This window comes from Halichoerus grypus, chromosome 2, assembly GCF_964656455.1.
Source record: "Halichoerus grypus chromosome 2, mHalGry1.hap1.1, whole genome shotgun sequence".
Taxonomy (NCBI): Eukaryota; Metazoa; Chordata; class Mammalia; order Carnivora; family Phocidae; genus Halichoerus; species Halichoerus grypus.
The window spans coordinates 78,911,863-78,930,403 of NC_135713.1; the positions used below are offsets into that span (position 1 = coordinate 78,911,863).

At 39.1% G+C, this 18,541-nt stretch overlaps 1 long non-coding RNA gene across 3 annotated transcripts in view; it reads right to left on the reverse strand.

The window, feature by feature from the left end:
• The window catches only part of LOC118530792 (uncharacterized), a 230,827-nt gene that overhangs the window by 31,025 nt on the left and 181,261 nt on the right, over window positions 1–18,541 (reverse strand). The window contains exon 6 of one of the 3 annotated variants that reach the window (XR_013445690.1): window positions 15,326–15,537. The exons of the other annotated variants lie outside the window; for them this stretch is intronic. This is a non-coding gene — a long non-coding RNA (uncharacterized LOC118530792). Of the gene's footprint in view, window positions 1–15,325; window positions 15,538–18,541 lie in introns of those variants that run through there. 3 annotated transcript variants of the gene reach the window in all.

The window sequence follows — 18,541 nt, forward strand, 5'->3', positions numbered from 1 at the left end:
GCCAAGGAACTTGACACCTACTGCTTTGTTCTTTGGTGCCTCAGCCGAAACTGAGACAGAAATATCCTGTTACTCTTGTTTGTGGTCAGTCTTCCCCATTAAGCTATAAACTCCAGAGGGGCAGGGACCTTAGCTGTTTTATTCATCAATGTATCAGCACAGCCTAGCAGCATGCCTTGTGTAGCTTCCGGGTGGGTGTTTAATAAATGTTTCTTAAAATAATGAATATATAATAAAATGAAGATGGTGATGACGCAAATACCATTTTACTGAAAAATAAAAAAAAAGTTGAAGAGACTTTCATATTAATCAATAAAATAGCTGATCTTGAAATAAATTACCTTGTGATTCCTTACCTTGAAAGAACCTCCTGAAAGACCCAAGTCTAAATCTTAGACCTACAGTTTTCATTTTAAGCCAAAAAATGCCTGAGGCACAGACAACAAATGCTTACACAAGAGTTAACAGATTGGATGCTGGCTGATGATGCTAATATCAATTCTTTGTCTAGACATGCAATGCCAGTTCTGCTGACACATCTTCCAGAGCTTTTCTGCAGGATGTGAAACTGGCCTCTGGGTCAGTGATATTCAGAAATAAGCCTGAACTCTGCAGAGAAAACTCTTCAAAGGGACTCTGACCCCCCAGATTCTGTCCTTGATGAATCCTACCAAGCTCTCTTCCACAAGGGCAGGTGGAAAAATAGGAAGGCACCACTATATTTTATTGAGGCTGATACCACGTTCTTCTTGTCACTTGGCAGAAGGGTGGGAGGAGACAAAGAAGCTGAAAAAGCAAATTCCCCAAGATTCATTCCATGGTAAGCCAATCAAGTGCATGGGGGTGAGGGTGTATACAAGGGCTGCTAGCAAAATAGCCTAGCAAACACCCTCCCCATGCAACGATTTCTTCTATCCATCAGTAAGGTAGTGGTAATAAGATGGTTTAGAGTTTGGCCTCCAGCTGTGGGAAGAATGGAAAGCAGAGTTGTGGAGAGAAGAGAGCCTGGCCTTACAAGTTTGTGCCTGCTTTGCATACTCAGCCTCCTCTCAGCCAAGCTTCCTTCTGCAATTCCCTTCTGTGCTCTTCAGCAGAGCTGACGACAGACAGAAGAGTCCAGATGCCAAGTCAGAACCGAAAGAAACTGTCTCTCATAGAAAGTGCATTTAAAAATAAATCTTTAAAAGAATGGGAATTTTAGTTAAATTAAGACTCACCTAAGGAGGATTAGGAAGCTAACACAAATACAACAGTTTCAAAATTCTGCACTAAAAATTTCGACCTTAGGAAATATCTATGCTAATGCCTCACATTTTACAAGTGAAGATTCTGAGATTCCTGAGAGGTTAAGTGACATGACCAAGGTTACACAGCTCTCAAAGGAACCTGTTTCTTCCACCGTAGTGTCTTGCCCTTTCCAATACATTATGTAGCCTTCTGTGTATACCCAAGCCCTTTCTCACCCATCCCAGGTAGGGTAGGGGACTGCAACTACACTTCTGAAATGGATCAGATAATTTAAATAGTCTCCAATATAACTGCACATCATGCTATTGTGCTAGCAAATATTAAAATAAGATAGTGTCTCTGCCTCCAGAAATTTAACTTCAGAGTCACACAAGTTGCTTTGGCCTGAGCATTTACACTAAAGTTTAATCCTAACTCTGACACTGACTCACCAGGACGCTTTGGACTAGTCACAAAATTGTCTCAGTTTCTTCATCTGTTCAGTGGTAAGAGTAATGCTGATCTGTCACTTGTTAGTTTAAGGAAGCTGCCAGTCTAGTAGCTACTAAATAATTGTGTGTGTGTGTGTGGGGGGGATCCTATAAAGATTCTAAGTATAAACTGAGATCATATAACAAAGGCATCAAAGTACATAACTCAGATGCTTTCTAATAACCGTGATATATAGAATTTTAGTTTACCAAACTAAGACAGGAGACTGCTACCAGTCAAGCATGTTTCTACAAAGAACCACATCATCATCATATTGTTTCAACATATCAGAGATGTTAATTAAGCCTGTAGAATTTAAGAAACAAAATTGAAATGGAAATTTGCCTCAAAGCTACTGAGACTGAATGTATAGCATATTCCAAAGGTTTTATCTGCCAAATAAGGTCTTCCCATCAGCAGAGGAAAATAGGAATTACTTTCCCATGACAAAAGAGTCTCTATGTGCCTGGGAGTCCTGCTCACCAGTATCAATTTTTGTGAAGGCACCAGAAAAAATTCCAGACAAAGGTAGGCAACAGCAATACAAGGGAATCTGATGAATAAATTAAACCTAAATTGTGCCTTGTTTCTCACTGACAATATTCTGTACCATGTTATCTATCACTTAGCTAACAGTGGGACTTGTATGGATGGGTTAAAAATAAATTTCATTCCTTTATTTTCAAAAATGTCCACAAGATGATCTTCAAAGCCCTGATACTACCCTATTGCCAATGGACACAAGCTGTGTAGTCTCCAACAGCATAAATAATCACTTTAACAATTACCTAAAGAATTCCATGCTTGGCAAAATCAGCAAAGAAAAAGAGATGGTATCTTATTTAATCAATCCTTTTTAAAAAATATTTTATTTATTTATTTATTTGACAGAGAGAGAGAGAGCACAAGCAGGGGGAATGGCAGGCAGAGGGAGAGGGAGAAGCAGGCTCTCTGCCGAGTGGGAAGCCCAACGTGGGGCTCGATCCCAGGACCCTGGGCTCATGACCTGAGCCGAAGGCAGATGCTTAACAACTGAGCCACCCAGGTGCCCCTATTTAATCAGTCCTTAACAGAACAACCAAAATGGTTTGATAATAAGGGTTTACCAAATTATTTGTAACAGACAAAAAAAGTTTTCACAACAGATTTTTCTTTTGAGATAGTGATGTCATTAGGCACTCTGTTTAATGCCACCCAGAAAATGAGGACTAAAACAAAAAAATTACTCATAGAAGAAAATAAATATTTTGAAAGTAATAATAACATTTGAATAATTACAAGCAGAGGTATACACATGGGTTTGAGGGCTCATGGGATTCTTTCTACTTCTAGCTCTGCCTAATCACAGAATACGGGACACTGAAGTTAGTTGGGTGCTATAGCAGAGATAGTTAGGGCTTACTATCTATGTCCCCCCCTACATTTCCCAGGTTCCTTTGCACTTAGGTTGAGGTCATGCACCAAAGGGTGCATGTTCGGACCATTAGACTCTGAGAGGAGGTAACCTGTGTCACTTCTAGGCTGGGGCAGTTTAAGGACTGGTGTGCCTTTATTTCTCTCTTCTCCCTCCCCTGCCTCAGCAACAGGGAGGACCACATGTTCCAGATGCTGTAGCACATACGGAGGAATGCTACTGACTCATACTGTGCTTTACATAAGTAAGAATAAACTTTTGTTATGTTAATGTTAATGGGATTTCAGGGTTTGATGTTGCAGCACTAGGATTAATAACCCTGACAAACATAAAGGCCCTATGTTAACATGTTCATGATTGCCTGAAACTTAAATGTATACTATTGACACTAGGCTTTTAAAAACACCATCAGAGGAAAAACAATATATTTCCTTCTTTTTTTCTTTTTCTTATCACTCTTTCTGGCCCTGCACAGTCTAAGGCAGTGGTTCTGAAAGTGTGGTTCCCAAGACCATTAGCATCAGTATCATCTGGGAGTTTCTTAGAAATGCTAATTCCCAGGCCCTCCCCCAAGCCTGCTTAATCAGAACCTCTGGGGGTGCAGCCCAGCAATCTGGTTTTAACACACCCTCCTAGTAATTCCGATGAAGACTTAAGTTTGAGAGCCAATGGTCTAAGGTAACCTTTCCCTAAGTCCAACTGAATGTGATCAACATGCAGCTAATTTCCCCCTTTATAAAATATGCATTCAGGAGATACCTAATGCTGAACTTCCTAGGCTTTTTTACGCCCCTCTCTTTTTTTCAACCATCAGCTTTTATATTGGTTAGCTATAAACAGATTTACTATAGTAGATTAAAGATAACTGTAAAATCATTGTCACTGCCTCCACTGAAAAGTGGTCTTATTTCCTCACCCTGTTGAATATAAGTTGGACCTGTGACTGCTCTGACCAATAGAATGTAAGGGAAGTGAAGCTGTGCAACTTTCAGGCTAGCCTTTAAGGGGACTGGCAGTTTCTACTTCCTGCCTCTTGAAATCCAGCAGCCATGTTACAGGGAAGCCTAAGCAGCCATAGGAAGAAGCATAGGAGGCCTTGAGGAGAATCAAAACCCCCAGCAGACAGTCTCTGCTGAGTTAACTGAGGATGACCAACATCAGTGGTCTACTACCAAAGTATGCCATCTTAATACTCTGACCCAGGTAAGTTCCAAGATGGTTGCAGCCCTAAGTGACTTCACATGAAGCAGAAGAAGGACTCAACTGAACGCAATCAGCCCAGAGAATGAGGAGATATAATAAAATCATTGTTGTTTTAATCCACCAAGTTTGGGGGAAGAGGAAAGTTATGCAGCAATAAAGAATCAAAACATTCACTTTCAATATTTTTGAAATCAAAGTCAAATTTCAATAGGATCTGTTTAGCCAAAATTCTTTGTCTCAAACAAACCGACTTCTTGGTTCCTTATAATGCCATTTTCCTAATATTTCCTTCTCTTTTGGCTTAGCTACAATAATAGCCATAAATAGTTTCTTCATCCTCAATTCTGAAAACTTGCAATAATTTCTCTACTAACTACCCAAGAGGTTTCAAATGGAGATCTGAGTCTTTTGTCTCCCATATCCATAACTATCAAGGAGAAAGAAAAGGAAATAGAAGCAGTAAGTTTATAGCCTCATCAGAGGATTTCAGTAAAGTTTAGTTGGGGGAGAAGTCAGACTTTGTAACCTAAATAAAAATTTTCCTTTCCACATTCACCCCCAAATGTAGTAATCAAATAAGATTAGAACCTGGTTATCAGAAAGCATAAAGCTGCAAAAATCCTAGTTCTGAATTTCTTGTTGAAAGGGACACTTGCAAAATGAAAGAAAACTAATATTAAGTGTTTATATCCACCAACTGATGGCTAAAAACAGCTTCAACTGGTTGACTTTTATAGACACCTAACAGAATTTAGGAATGAATTATTTAAAGCTAAGAGTCAAAAACTAAGCATTCAAAGTATAAGTACATTCCCAGAGACTATAACTAGCAAAGGACCAATCTTGCAAAGAAATTGCACCCAAAAAATGATGCTGGGCAGTAAGCTCTTAGATAGTAAGCAGCATATCTTTAGTTCTCTATACTCATAATCAAACACAATGTTTGGCATATAGAAAATGCCCAGTATGTGTTTATGAATGAATAAATGAATGAAAGTCATGGCAAAGGAAGAAGCAAAAGAGAACAAAGTGAAGAGGAAGGAGTGATAGGAAAACATTTCAAATATAAATCCCTCCAGGAGCAGACATCACTGAATTTTTCAAAGGTGCTTCCTCAACTTCAGAGTTCTGATACATAAGCATTTGGGATATAAACCTTGGTCAGCACACGTAAAGAGCAGCAGCTAAACAGGCCATGCAGCTTTGAGCTCCTCAAGACAAGTTAGGCCTAGGCAAAGGAGTAACAAGCTTTTAGCACCTTAAAAGGACCAAAAGAAAGGGAAGGTCTCACACTCCTTCCTGGCTAGTCCCTCACATCTTTACAAGAAAGGAATTGGTAGTCATGTCATAATAAGAGAGGTCACCTGGAATTAAGAGGAATTCAATTCTATATACAGAAGCTTCTCTCTACCTGGAACTTTTAATACACCAAAACTCTTGATGGTAACTTTCAAACATTAAAATTTCCACTAGAGGGGGAGGAGCAAGATGGCAGAGGAGTAGGAGACCTAAATTTCATCTGGTCCTAGGAATTCAGCTAGATAGGGATCAAACCATTCTGAACACCTACGAACTCAACAGGAGATCAGAGAAAAGAATAGCAGCAATTCTCTGAACAGAAAAGCGACCACTTTCTGGAAGGTAGGACGTGCAGAGAAGTGAATCTGAGGCGATATTTGGGAAGATAGATGGCGGGAGAGGGGGGCCTCCGTTGGCCACTTCTGGCAAGTGATAGAGCCCTGGAGCACAAAATCGGAACTTTTAGAAGCCTGCTCTAATGAGGGACGTCGCTCCAGTGGCTAAGCGGGGGGTGGAACTCTCGCTGGGACAGTGTGGTCTCAGGACCCTCAGAGTCACAGAAAGACCGGGGGTGCCTGAGTGCGGCAGAGCTCGGTATCAGAGTGGGGAAACCAGCTGCAGAGATGGAGCTGAGAAATGGGCTCTCAGCTCGGGGTTGCCATAAACCATGAGTCGCGGCACAGTCAGGCCACTGCTCTTCCAGCAGGGACCCAAAAAGAGGCAGATCCAGGGAGACTCCCCTTCCTCCCCCGGGAGGAGTGGTGCAGGAGCGCACCACAGGGATCTGCTGGGTTTGGAGACTCCACACGGGGTCCTGTGCCAGAGATAGAAATGCTCGGTCACAGGCCGGGTGAGCACGGAGTGCGGCTGGAGACCGGGGAGATGGGAGTGACTGACTGCTTTTCTGTGGGGGCTCACTGAGGAGTGGGGCCCCGAGTTCTCGGCTCCTCCAGGGCAGAGATCTGGAGGCCACCATTTTCACTCTCATCCTCTAAAGCTGAACGGAAAGCTTGCAGGGAACAAAAGCTCCCAAGAACAAACCAGAGCAGATTACTTAGCCCGGCCCGGCCCCCGGCAAGAGCGGGGCAATTCTGCCTCTGGCAAAGACATTTGGGAACCATGGCAACAGGCCCCTGCCCCAGAAGATCAGCAAGAACAGCCAGCCAAGACCAAGTTTACTGATCAATGAGACCGGCAAAACCCCAGTGCTAGGGGAATACTGCACATAGAATTCATGGCTTTTTTCCCATGATTCTTTAGTTTTTCAAAGTTAATTTTTTTTTAACTTTTTCTTTTTTTGAATTTTTCTTTTTCCCTTTTTCAACCAACATCTTTTCAATCCCTTTTTTAAAAATCTTTTTTATTTTTCATTTTTAGAGTCATATTCTATCCCTTCATAGTAGTTAACCTTATTTTTGGTATATGTATATAAATTGTTCTCTCTTTAAAATTTTGGTAAACAGTTTCTTCTATCAGACCAAAATATACCCTAAATCTCTAGTGTATGGCTTTTTTGAGTCTACTGCCTGATCACATTCTCTCCCCCCCTTTTTTTTTAAATCCTCTTCTTTCTTTTTTCAACCAACTTCTTATCTTATCAATTCCTTTTATAAAATCTTTTATAATTTTCATCTTTACAGTCATATTCCATCCCTTCATCGTATTTACCCTTATTTTTGTACATATATAAGTTTTTCTTTCTTTAAAATTTTGGGAGGCACTTTCTTCTAACAGACCAAAATATGCCCAAAATCTAGTGCGTGGCACTGATCTATGCACCAGCCTGATCATGTTTGATCATATTCTGTTTTTGTTTGTTTGTTTGTTTGTTTTTATCTTTTTCTTTTTCTTTTTTTTTCTTTTTTTTTTCTTTCCCTTTCTCTTCCCCCGGTTTCAGGTCTCTTCTGATTTGTTTAGTGTATATTTTTCTGGGGTCGTTGTTACCCTGTTAGCATTTTGTTCTCTCATTAATCTAGTCTCCTCTGGACAAAATGACAAGATGGAAAAAATCACCTCAAAAAAAAGAACAAGTGGCAGTACCAACTGCCAGGGACCTAATCAATATGGACATTAGTAAGATGTCGGAACTAGAGTTCAGAAAGACGATTATAAAGATACTAGCTGGGCTTGAAAAAAGCATGGAATATACTAGAGAAACCCTTTCTGGAGAAATAAAAGAACTAAAATCTAACCAAGTCAAAATCAAAAAGGCTATTAATGAGGTGCAATAAAAAATGGAGGCTCTAACTGCTAGGATAAATGAGGCAGAAGAGAGAATCAGTGATATAGAAGACCAAATGATGGAAAATAAAGAAGCTGAGAAAAAGAGAGATAAAAACTACTGGATCATGAGGGCAGAATTTGAGAGATAAGTGATACCATAAGACGAAACAATATTAGAATAACTGGGATCCCAAAGGAGAAGAAAGAGAGAGGGGGGCAGAAGGTATATTGGAGCAAATTATAGCAGAGAACTTCCCTAATTTGGGGAAGGAAACAGGCATCAAAATCCAGGAGGCACAGAGAACCCCCCTCAAAATCAATAAAAATAGGTCAACACCCCGACATCTAATAGTAAAACTTACAAGTCTCCGAGACAAAGAGAAAATCCTGAAAGCAGCTCGGGATGAGAGATCTGTAACCTACAATGGTAGAAACATTAGATTGACAACAGACCACTCCACAGAGACCTGGCAGGCCAGAAAGGACTGGCATGATCTATTCAGAGCACTAAATGAGAAAAATATGCAGTCAAGAATACTATATCAAGCTAGGTTGTCATTGAAAATAGAAGGAGAGATAAAAAGCTTCCAGGACAAACAAAAACTAAAAGAATTTGCAAACATGAAACCAGCCCTACAAGAAATATTGAAAGGGGTCCTCTAAGCAAAAAGAGAGCCTAAAAGTAACATAGACCAGAAAGGAACACAGACAATATACAGTAACAGTCACCTTACAGGCAATACAATGGCACAAAATTCCTATCTTTCAATAGTTACCCTGAATGTAAATGGGCTAAATGCCCCAATCAAAAGACAGAGGGTACCACACTGGATAAAAAAAAAAAAGACCCATTGATATGCTGTCTGCAAGAGAATCATTTTAGACCCAAAGACACCCCCAGATTGAAAGTAAGGGGATGGAAAACCATTTACCATGCTAATGGACACCAAAAGAAAGCTGGGGTGGCAATCCTTATATCAGACAAATTAGATTTTTAAACCAAAGACTATAATAAGAGATGAGGAAGGACACTATATCCTACTTAAAGGGTCTATCCAACAAGAAGATCTAACAATTGTAAATATCTATGCCCCTAACATGGGAGCAGCCAATTATACAAGCCAATTAATAACAAAAGCAAAGAAACACATGGATAACAATGCAATAATAGTAGGGGACTTTAACACCCCCCTCATTGAAATGGACAGATCATCTAAGCAAAAGATCAACAAGGAAATAAAGACTTTAAATGACACACTGGACGAAATGGACTTCACAGATATATTCAGAACATTCCATCCCAAAGCAACAGAATACACATTCTTCTCTAGTGCCCATGGAACATTCTCCAGAATAGATCACATCCTAGGTCACAAATCAGGTCTCAACCAGTACCAAAAGATTAGGATCATTCCCTGCATATTTTCAGACCACAATGCTTTGAAATTAGAACTCAATCACAAGAGGAAATTTGGAAAGAACTCAAATACATGGAGGCTAAAGAGCATCCTACTAAAGAATGAATGGGTCAACCAGGAAATTAAAGAAGAATTTAAAAAATTCATGGAAACAAATGAAAATGAAAACACAACTGTTTAAAATCTTTGGGATGCAGGAAAAGCAGTCCTAAAAGGAAAGTATATAGCAATACAAGCCTTTCTCAAAAAACAAAAAAGGTCTCAAATACACAACCTAACCCTACACCTAAAGGAGCTAGAGAAAGAACAGCAAATAAAGCCTAAACCCAGCAGGAGAAGAGAAATAATAAAGATCAGAGCAGAAATCAATGAAATAGAAACCAAAAGAACAGTAGAACAGATCAACGAAACTAGGAGCTGGTTCTTTGAAAGAATTAACAAGATTGATAAAGCCCTGGCCAGACTTATCAAAAAGAAAAGAGAAATGACCCAAATCAACAAAATCATGAATGAAAGAGGAGAGATCACAACCAACACCAAAGAAATACAAACAATTATAAGAACATATTATGAGCAACTATATGCCAGCAAATTAGATAATCTGGAAGAAATGGATGCATTCCTAGAGATGTATCAACTACCAAAACTGAACGAGGAAGAAATAGAAAACCTGAACAGACCTATAACCACTAAGGAAATTGAAGCAGTCATCAAAAATCTCCCAACAAACAAGAGCACAGAGCCAGATGGCTTCCCAGGGGAATTCTGCCAAACATTTAAAGAAGAATTAATACCTATTCTTCTGAAACTGTTCCAAAAAATAGAAATGGAAGGGAAACTTCCAAACTCGTTTTATGAGGCCACCATTACCTTGATCCCCAAACCAGACAAAGACCCCATCAAAAAGGAGAATTACAGACCAATATCCCTGATGAACATGGATGCAAAAATTCTCACCAAAATACTAGCCAATAGGATCCAACAGTACATTAAAAGGATTATTCACCAGGACCAAGTGGGATTTATCCCTGGGCTGCAAGGTTGGTTCAACATCTGCAAATCAATCAATGTGATACAATACATTAATAAAAGAAAGAACAAGAACCATATGATCATCTCAATAGATGCAGAAAAAGCATTTGACAAAGTACAGCATCCTGTCTTGATTAAAACTCTTCAGAGTATAGGGATAGAGGGTACATACCTCAATATCATAAAAGCCATCTATGAAAAACCCACAGCGAATATCATTCTCAATGGGGAAAAACTGAGAGCTTTCCCCCTAAGGTCAGGAACACGGCAGGGATGTCCACTATCACCACTGCTATTCAACATGGTGTTAGAAGTCCTGGCCACAGCTATCAGACCACAAAAAGAAATAAAAGGCATCCAAATCGGCAAAGGAGTCAAACTCTCACTCTTTGCAGATGATATGATACTTTATGTGGAAAACCCGAAAGACTCCACCCCAAAACTGCTAGAACTCATACAGGCATTCAGTAAAGTGGAAGGATATAAAATCAATGCTCAGAAATCAGTGGCATTCCTATACACCAACAACAAGACAGAAGAAAGAGAAATTAAGGAGTCGAACCCATTTACAATTGCACCCAAAACCATAAGATACCTAGGAATAAATCTAACCAAAGAGGCAAAGAATCTGTACTCAGAAAACTATAAAATACTCATGAAAGAAACTGAGGAAGACACAAAGAAATGGAAAAACGTTCCATGCTCATGGATTGGAAGAACAAATATTGTGAAGATGTCACTGCTACCTAGAGCAATCTACACATTCAATGCAATCCCCATCAAAATACCATCCACTTTTTTCAAAGAAATGGAAAAAATAATCCTAAAATGTGTATGGAACCAGAAAAGACCCCGAATAGCCAGAGGAATGTTGAAAAAGAAAAGCAAAGCTGGCGGCATCACAATTTCGGACTTCAAGCTCTATTACAAAGCTGTAATCATCAAGACAATATGGTACTGGCACAAAAAACAGACACATAGATCAATGGAACAGAATAGAGAGCCCAGAAATGGACCCTCAATTCTATGGTCAACTAATCTTCGACAAAGCAGGAAAGAATGTCCAATGGAAAAAAGACAGTTTCTTCAACAAATGGTGTTGGGAAAATTGGACAGCCACATGCAGAAGAATGAAACTGGACCATTTCCTTACACCACACACAAAAATAGACTCAAAATGGTTGAAAGACCTAAATGTGAGACAGGAGTCCATCAAAATCCTAAAGGAGAACACAGGCAGCAACCTCTTCGACCTCAGCTGCAGCAGCTTCTTCCTAGAAACATTGCCAAAGGCAAGGGAAGCAAGGGCAAAAATGAGCTATTGGGACTTCATCAAGATAAAAAGCTTTTGCACAGCAAAAGAAACAGTCAACAAAACCAAAAGACAACCGACAGAATGGGAGAAGATATTTGCAAATGACATATCAGATAAAGGGCTAGTATCCAAAATCTATAAAGAACTTCTTAAACTCAACACCCAAAGAACAAATGATCCAATCAAGAAATGGGCAGAAGACATGAACAGACGTTTCTGCAAAGAAGACATCCAAATGGCCAACAGACACATGAAAAAGTGCTCAACATCACTCAGCATCAGGTAAATCCAAATCAAAACCTCAATGAGATACCACCTCACACCAGTCAGAATGGCTAAAATTAACAAGTCAGGAAATGACAGATGTTGGCAGGGATGCAGAGAAAGGGGACCCTCCTACACTGTTGGTGGGAATGCCAGCTGGTGCAGCCACTCTGGAAAACAGTATGAAGGTTCCTCAAAAAGTTGAAAACAGAGCTACCATACAACCGAGCAATTGCACTACTGGGTATTTACCCCAAAGATACAAATGTAGGGATCCGAAGGGGTACGTGCACCCCAATGTTTATAGCAGCAATGTCCACAATAGCCAAACTGTGGAAAGAGCCAAGATGTCCATTGACAGATGAATGGATAAAGAAGAAGTGGTATATATATACAATGGAATATTATGTAGCCATCAAAAGGAATGAAATCTTGCCATTTGCAACGACATGGATGGAACTGGAGGGTATTATGCTGAGTGAAATAAGTCAATCAGAGAAAGACATGTATCATATGACCTCACTGATACGAGGAATTCTTAATCTCAGGAAACAAACTGAGGGTTGCTGGAGTGGTGGGGGGTGAGAGGGATGGGGTGGCTGGGTGATAGACATTGGGGAGGGTATGTGCTATGGTGGGTGCTGTGAATTGTGTAAGACTGTTGAATCACAGACCTGTACCTCTGAAACAAATAATACATTATATGTTAAAAAAAAAAAAAAAAAAAAGATAGCAGGAAGGGAAAAATGAAGGGGGGGAAATTGGAGGAGAAGACGAACCATGAGAAACTATGGACTCTGAGAAACAAACTGAGGGTTCTAGAGGGGGGGGGGTAGGGGGATGGTTTAGCCTGGTGATGGGTATTAAAGAGGGCATGTACTCCATGGAGCACTGGGTGTTATACGCAAACAATGAATCATGGAACAGTACATCAAAAACTAATGATGTAATGTATGCTGATTAACATAACATAATAAAAAAAAATTTCCACTAGAAGGGACAAATTTTCACTTAGGACAATAGTCATATGCTAACAGTCATGGTTGATGTTTGCTGGCCATTAAAATACCAATTTATGTTTTGTTTTAATTTCTTTTCATTATTTAATTTTATACAAACATATTATTTAAGTCATTGCTCATTTTCTTACTCTAATCCTCAAAGACCATCCTATCAAGTATATGTATATAAATAAACAGCCCCCAATATGTTTGATCACCTAATATTTTCCTAATACTTTCAGAAATACAAATGAGTTTCAATTCACCAATAAGCAAAAATTTAAAAATAATCTTTCAATAAGTCAAACTCAAAATCTTTCTGTTTTCCTACAGTAACCAAACCAAGGCCCACAAACACTTCAGGTTATATATATTTGCCAAGTTTTACAATACATAAAATCATAGAGTCAAATTGTGGATCTGCAAGAAAATATTTCTTACTAGCTAGTCCAAATCATTTCACAGATAGAAAAGTCTAAGGTCTGCAAAGTTGAAGTAACTTAACCTTGTTAGAGTAAGTGGTTACCAAAGCACCACTGTTGATGGACAGATTCATCCATTCAGTAGTCACGCATTGAGCAGGCAGCTGGGGCTAGGCACTCTACGTCCCCTAGGAGTGTAAGGATGAAAATGAAGTCACTTTGTTATTCTCTTAAACATATTGCCTATGTATACATCCAATTATTTCCTATGGTATGCATTGAATTGTATTATTTTCGTTTACAGCAATTTACCTTTAAGTCACGATAATATCTTTATTTGGACATAGGGGCAAATCACATTATGTCTTTTATGGAAACTCAGACCTATAATGTTGATTGATATTCCCACAAGTGTCAGATTTCAGGGTCTGTACTTAATCCAACTGAATCACACCGTCTCTTAGAAATGGATCTCCTTTTGGATGTCTGATTGGATTGGAGTAGGTAATAACACAGTAACTAGCAAGCAGCAAGAGCTAATTAGTATGTGCCTCATGAAGGTGTTTTTGATGTGTTTCATTTTGAAAGAGGGATGAGAGGTTGCCAAATCTCAGACAAATCATATTTGTTCCTGTACTTGAACTGAATGATACAAAATTTTCTTGAGTAAATTTTTAATCTTTTCCTGGCTGCAACTCTACCACATCTCTTCCCATGTCAATGCATTAAAGGATATGCAGTTGAAAGCTCGCTCTGGGCTTCAGAAGAAGAAAATAAATTCAATGACAAGTAAAAACAGGAAGTACCATCCTAGTATAATTTAACATTCACAGTTTTCAAAGTCTGATAAGAAACTCAAATCCCACACTCTGCTCAGAGAAAAATACTATCTCTTTGCTTAATCTGGCTTTTATGCTGTATCTGTAAAACATGGAGTAAACTGATCTGGCAATTTTATGCTCAATTTAGTCAGTGTAAACAATAAAAAGTACACAATTCAAGTTTCAAAACATAATATGATATAGCCAACTGAGGTGTTTACATTGACCAAATTAACTAGATTATTGCTAAATCATTTCCCTTTGTTCTTCATAAGTATTCTCCTAAGCATGGGAATTTATGAGAGGTACCTGTAGTCACAGAGGGGACAAACATTTAATTATTCAAGTGGTTAAAATTTGAATGTACACCCCCCCCCCAAAAAAAACCCTCAGCTTATAAACTGGCCTGATGAACGTGTCAAATACTCTCCTACACAGCCTTCTAACATGAGTACACATGGCCCCATGGCCCTGCCACAATGTGGCCAAAACCACATGTACCTGGGTCACGGGGCTGTAAGAGAACAGGACTCGTCTAATACAAGCCACCGTCTCCATTAATAACTCGAATTCACCTGGACAAACTGTAGGGCCTCTCAGGAGGGCACAGAACAAAGCAATAATACCAAAATCAGCAAGACTATATATAGCTATAGAGATACAAGCTTTGCCAAGCTCAAACATATTTAAGAACATTTGGTTAGGCACTCTGCAATGTGGGTGGGTGGCTGCTATTGGTTCTTCAGGTAGATCAGTTTATACTCTACCTACCTGGGAATGGATAAAGAGCAGTACTCTTCCTATTTCGCATTAATCAAATAACCTTTCCTGGAGAAAAAGATGAACTCTATACTGGTGGCCACATAGACGCTATTGTGATGTGTCTATGTTATTTGGATGGAGAGTGGGTGTAATTGAAGAACCCCAACCATTTCTATGCAGCAATGGAGGTTCAGTTGCTAGATCTCCAACCTTTTCAAGAGAAGCCAGAAATTCAAATTTTTATTATAAATTCTCCTGATTTATTTTACCATCAAGAGACCAAACAAAACAGGTCTACACTTAGTTTGGCCCAATGATCACTGGTTCAAGATGTCTTATATACACAGGGATTTTCATTTATTTTATTATTAATATACTGAATATATACTTATCTGATCAATTCTTATGTATTTATGATTATCTCAAAATTAGTTTATTTTTTTATTTCATTTATTCTAAAGGGCAACACAGACAAAATGCCATATAGACACAAAGGAAGTGATGGGGCAAGGAGATGCCTTTGGATTTTGGATCTGAGGCTCAAAAGCAACACAACTCAGGTTCTGAGAACAAGGCACAAGGCAGGAGGGAGGCTGGCTGGAGGCTGAGTAGCTCTCTCTAAACCGTATGAAGCATGCCTGCATCTGCAAAGAAAGGAAACAAGCTCCATGGGGCTCATCAAAGTATAAAAGTTTATAATTTTACAGCAGTTGAAATACTGACATCAATATTAAAATAAAAGCAAGTTTTACATAACAATCAAAAATACACAAGACTGAAGGAAGAGACCCTATATGAAAAACCAGGCTACCCAGCAGTGGAGGACTGTGTCCCAGTGGCGGAGATGGAAAAGGGCACCCGCTCAACCCTCCCCAGGTGACTAGTAATTGTACAGGGCAATGTTAGATTTGTAAAAATGTTGTAAACAAGTTCTTGCCAAACCAATCCCTTCCTTCTTATGGTGCCACATGGTTGCTGCTTACAAAGGTGCAAATTTCTTGGCTCGTGCTCAAACCCGCTTCTCATAGTCCACTCTGTTTTGGCAGTAAATCGTGTGGGCCTCTGCTTGGGCTGGGTCCTGGATATTTGGTTAATTTAGAAGTTCCTGAATTTCTAACAAGATCTGCTTAATCATGATGGCTGGCCTCCAGTCCTTTTCCTCCTCAAGGATGGACAGGCCCACTGTACCCAAAGGGTACACATTTGGGTGAAACAGCGGTGGTTCAAATTTGCATTTTGAGGGTGAGGATGGATAGTGGTCTCTGAAAAGCATCCGTAGTTTAAACAAGCCTCTTTCCCATGGCATTTCTTTCTTGCTTGGAATGGCACACTCCTAATTCATGAAGTTCATCCTGCTGTTGGGATTTTTTGTCAGGACAGCCACCAAGCCAAACGGTGGTCCTTTCTCCAGGCAGAGTCTGCTGAGGAAGATCCCCAACAAATTCAAAGTCCCTGGGGTGGCTATGGCCAGGCAAGCAAGGTGAGTGAGGTGGACTAGGTTGATGAGGCTGATGAGGCTGGCAGCGGAGTCCCTGCTCCCATTGTCTTGGGACTTCCCTCTGGAGCCTGCCCCCTACATGGCCCTGATTATCCCAATATTAGTTTAATTCTACACAATTTTCTTGAGTCAACTGGCTACAGTTCCACTATGTGTTAACTAAAGAGAAGCCACCTATGAATAGGCTAACATTTCTTATATCAAAAAGACACAGCGGAGAAAAGTCAGGAAGGTATGTAATAATAGAGGAGTGTATTCAGGATAAATGGGGTGAATTTAGGGGGTTAATGATGGCAGATGAAGTTGAAAAAACCAGCTAGCAAAGGCCTTATATGCCATGGTAATATGGATACCAGCAGCTACTGTGTATTGAACACATAAAATGTACCAAACCCTGTGCTTGTACTGTATAAACATTACCCAGTTTAATTCTCATTCCATCCTTTAGGAGGAAGGGACTATTATTATCTGCATTTCATAGATGAGGAAACTAAAGCTTAGAACATTCAAGTAAACTGCCCAAGAACATGGCCCTATGTGGCAAAGTCAGAATCTGGGCTTACAACCTCTATCTAATTCCAAAACCTATGTTTTTAACCACTATGATATTGCTAAGGAATTTGGATTTCAGCCTGTAAGTGATGGAAAACAAATGAAGAATCTTAGGCCCACATTATCCTATTCTCTTCTAACATTCTGTGAGCTAAATAGTGGAAAATATGATTACTGTTTCATATCTGGAAAAATCAAAAAAGGATAAGCAATTTAAAACAAGGGAAACAATGGGCTCCCATCACACCAATGGCTCAACTTCTAGTCCACAACTAATCCTGGTTTTATATGGTTGGCAAATACTATTTTTCAAACATTTGGTATGTTTTCAGCAATCATACTTCTTCAAATTCAGAAATTCCAAGAGCACATTCCCAGTTAAATCCTCTCCCCAGCAGAATTTTAGTTATTTCTAGCCAAGTCGTTCCTAATTTGTGATGTAACTCTGAGATATACAAAATAACTACTATGACAAAGGACAGAAGTCATCAGCTTCTGACCCCTACCACCTGTGTGTGTAGGACACACAAGTCCCACTTGAATGCCGTAATGAAATAATAGTATACTAAGAATTTTACATACTAGTAACTTAATAACATTCCTTGCGTTGATTTATAATTGTTGTAAAGCATTTAAGCACTCAACTTTCCAGGTTATAACCCCAGCATTTTATTCATGTGTGTGAAAGTTTGTCTCCATCAAGTTTCCCTGCAACAAAAATTAACACCACTTTTATTATTCAGGTCAAGGTTAATCATTAAAAAGAGATTACTTATTTATAACAGTGATATAACATGGCTGGACCAAAAATATGACCAAGATATTTCTCTGCTCACAGAGGAAAGCAGCTGCATAAATGGAACTATATTCTGGTCACTTTTGTTCCTCAGATATGTCACACAGCTGGAGAGTGTGATGCCAATGCTTTCCAGAAAGAAAAAAATACAGTAACTTTTTCCATAAAAGAAAAAGATAGTAGCAACCACTTGTTCAGCACTTATAAATATGAGGAAGGAATAATACACCAACTTTTTTGGAAAAGGAAATTGAGGCTCAGAGAGGTAAAAGAACTTTTCCAGGTTCAAAAAACTAGGAAGTGGTAATCCCTAGAAATTTAGCCCAGAAAAATTCTAAGTCTATAAGCTTGACCATGTAGAAGTCTTACACATTAGAGAAAAAAATAAAGGAAGAATGGAAGAAGCAAGTGATACAAAGAAGCTCACGGTTTATCTGAGACTTCATATATGAAAATGTTGGCGAAACAAGTGTAAAATGTATATAAAAAGAGATAGAACAAAATGTAAAGACGAATTATAGAATGGTGATATTTGCAAAATCCATGACAAGCAGAAAACTAGAGATAGAAGGGAAATTCCTCAAACTGATAAATAACCTCTACAAAATACCTACAATTAACATCATACTTACTGGAAAGAAAATGGATTTTTTTCTCCTTTAAATCCAGAATAAGATGAGAATACCCCCTTTCACCACTCCTAGTCATCAGTGTACTAGAAGTCTTAACTAGTGCAATCAGACAAGCTAAAAAATGGGCAATTTTGAAAAGACACCTCACCCAAGATGGCAAATAAATGTAT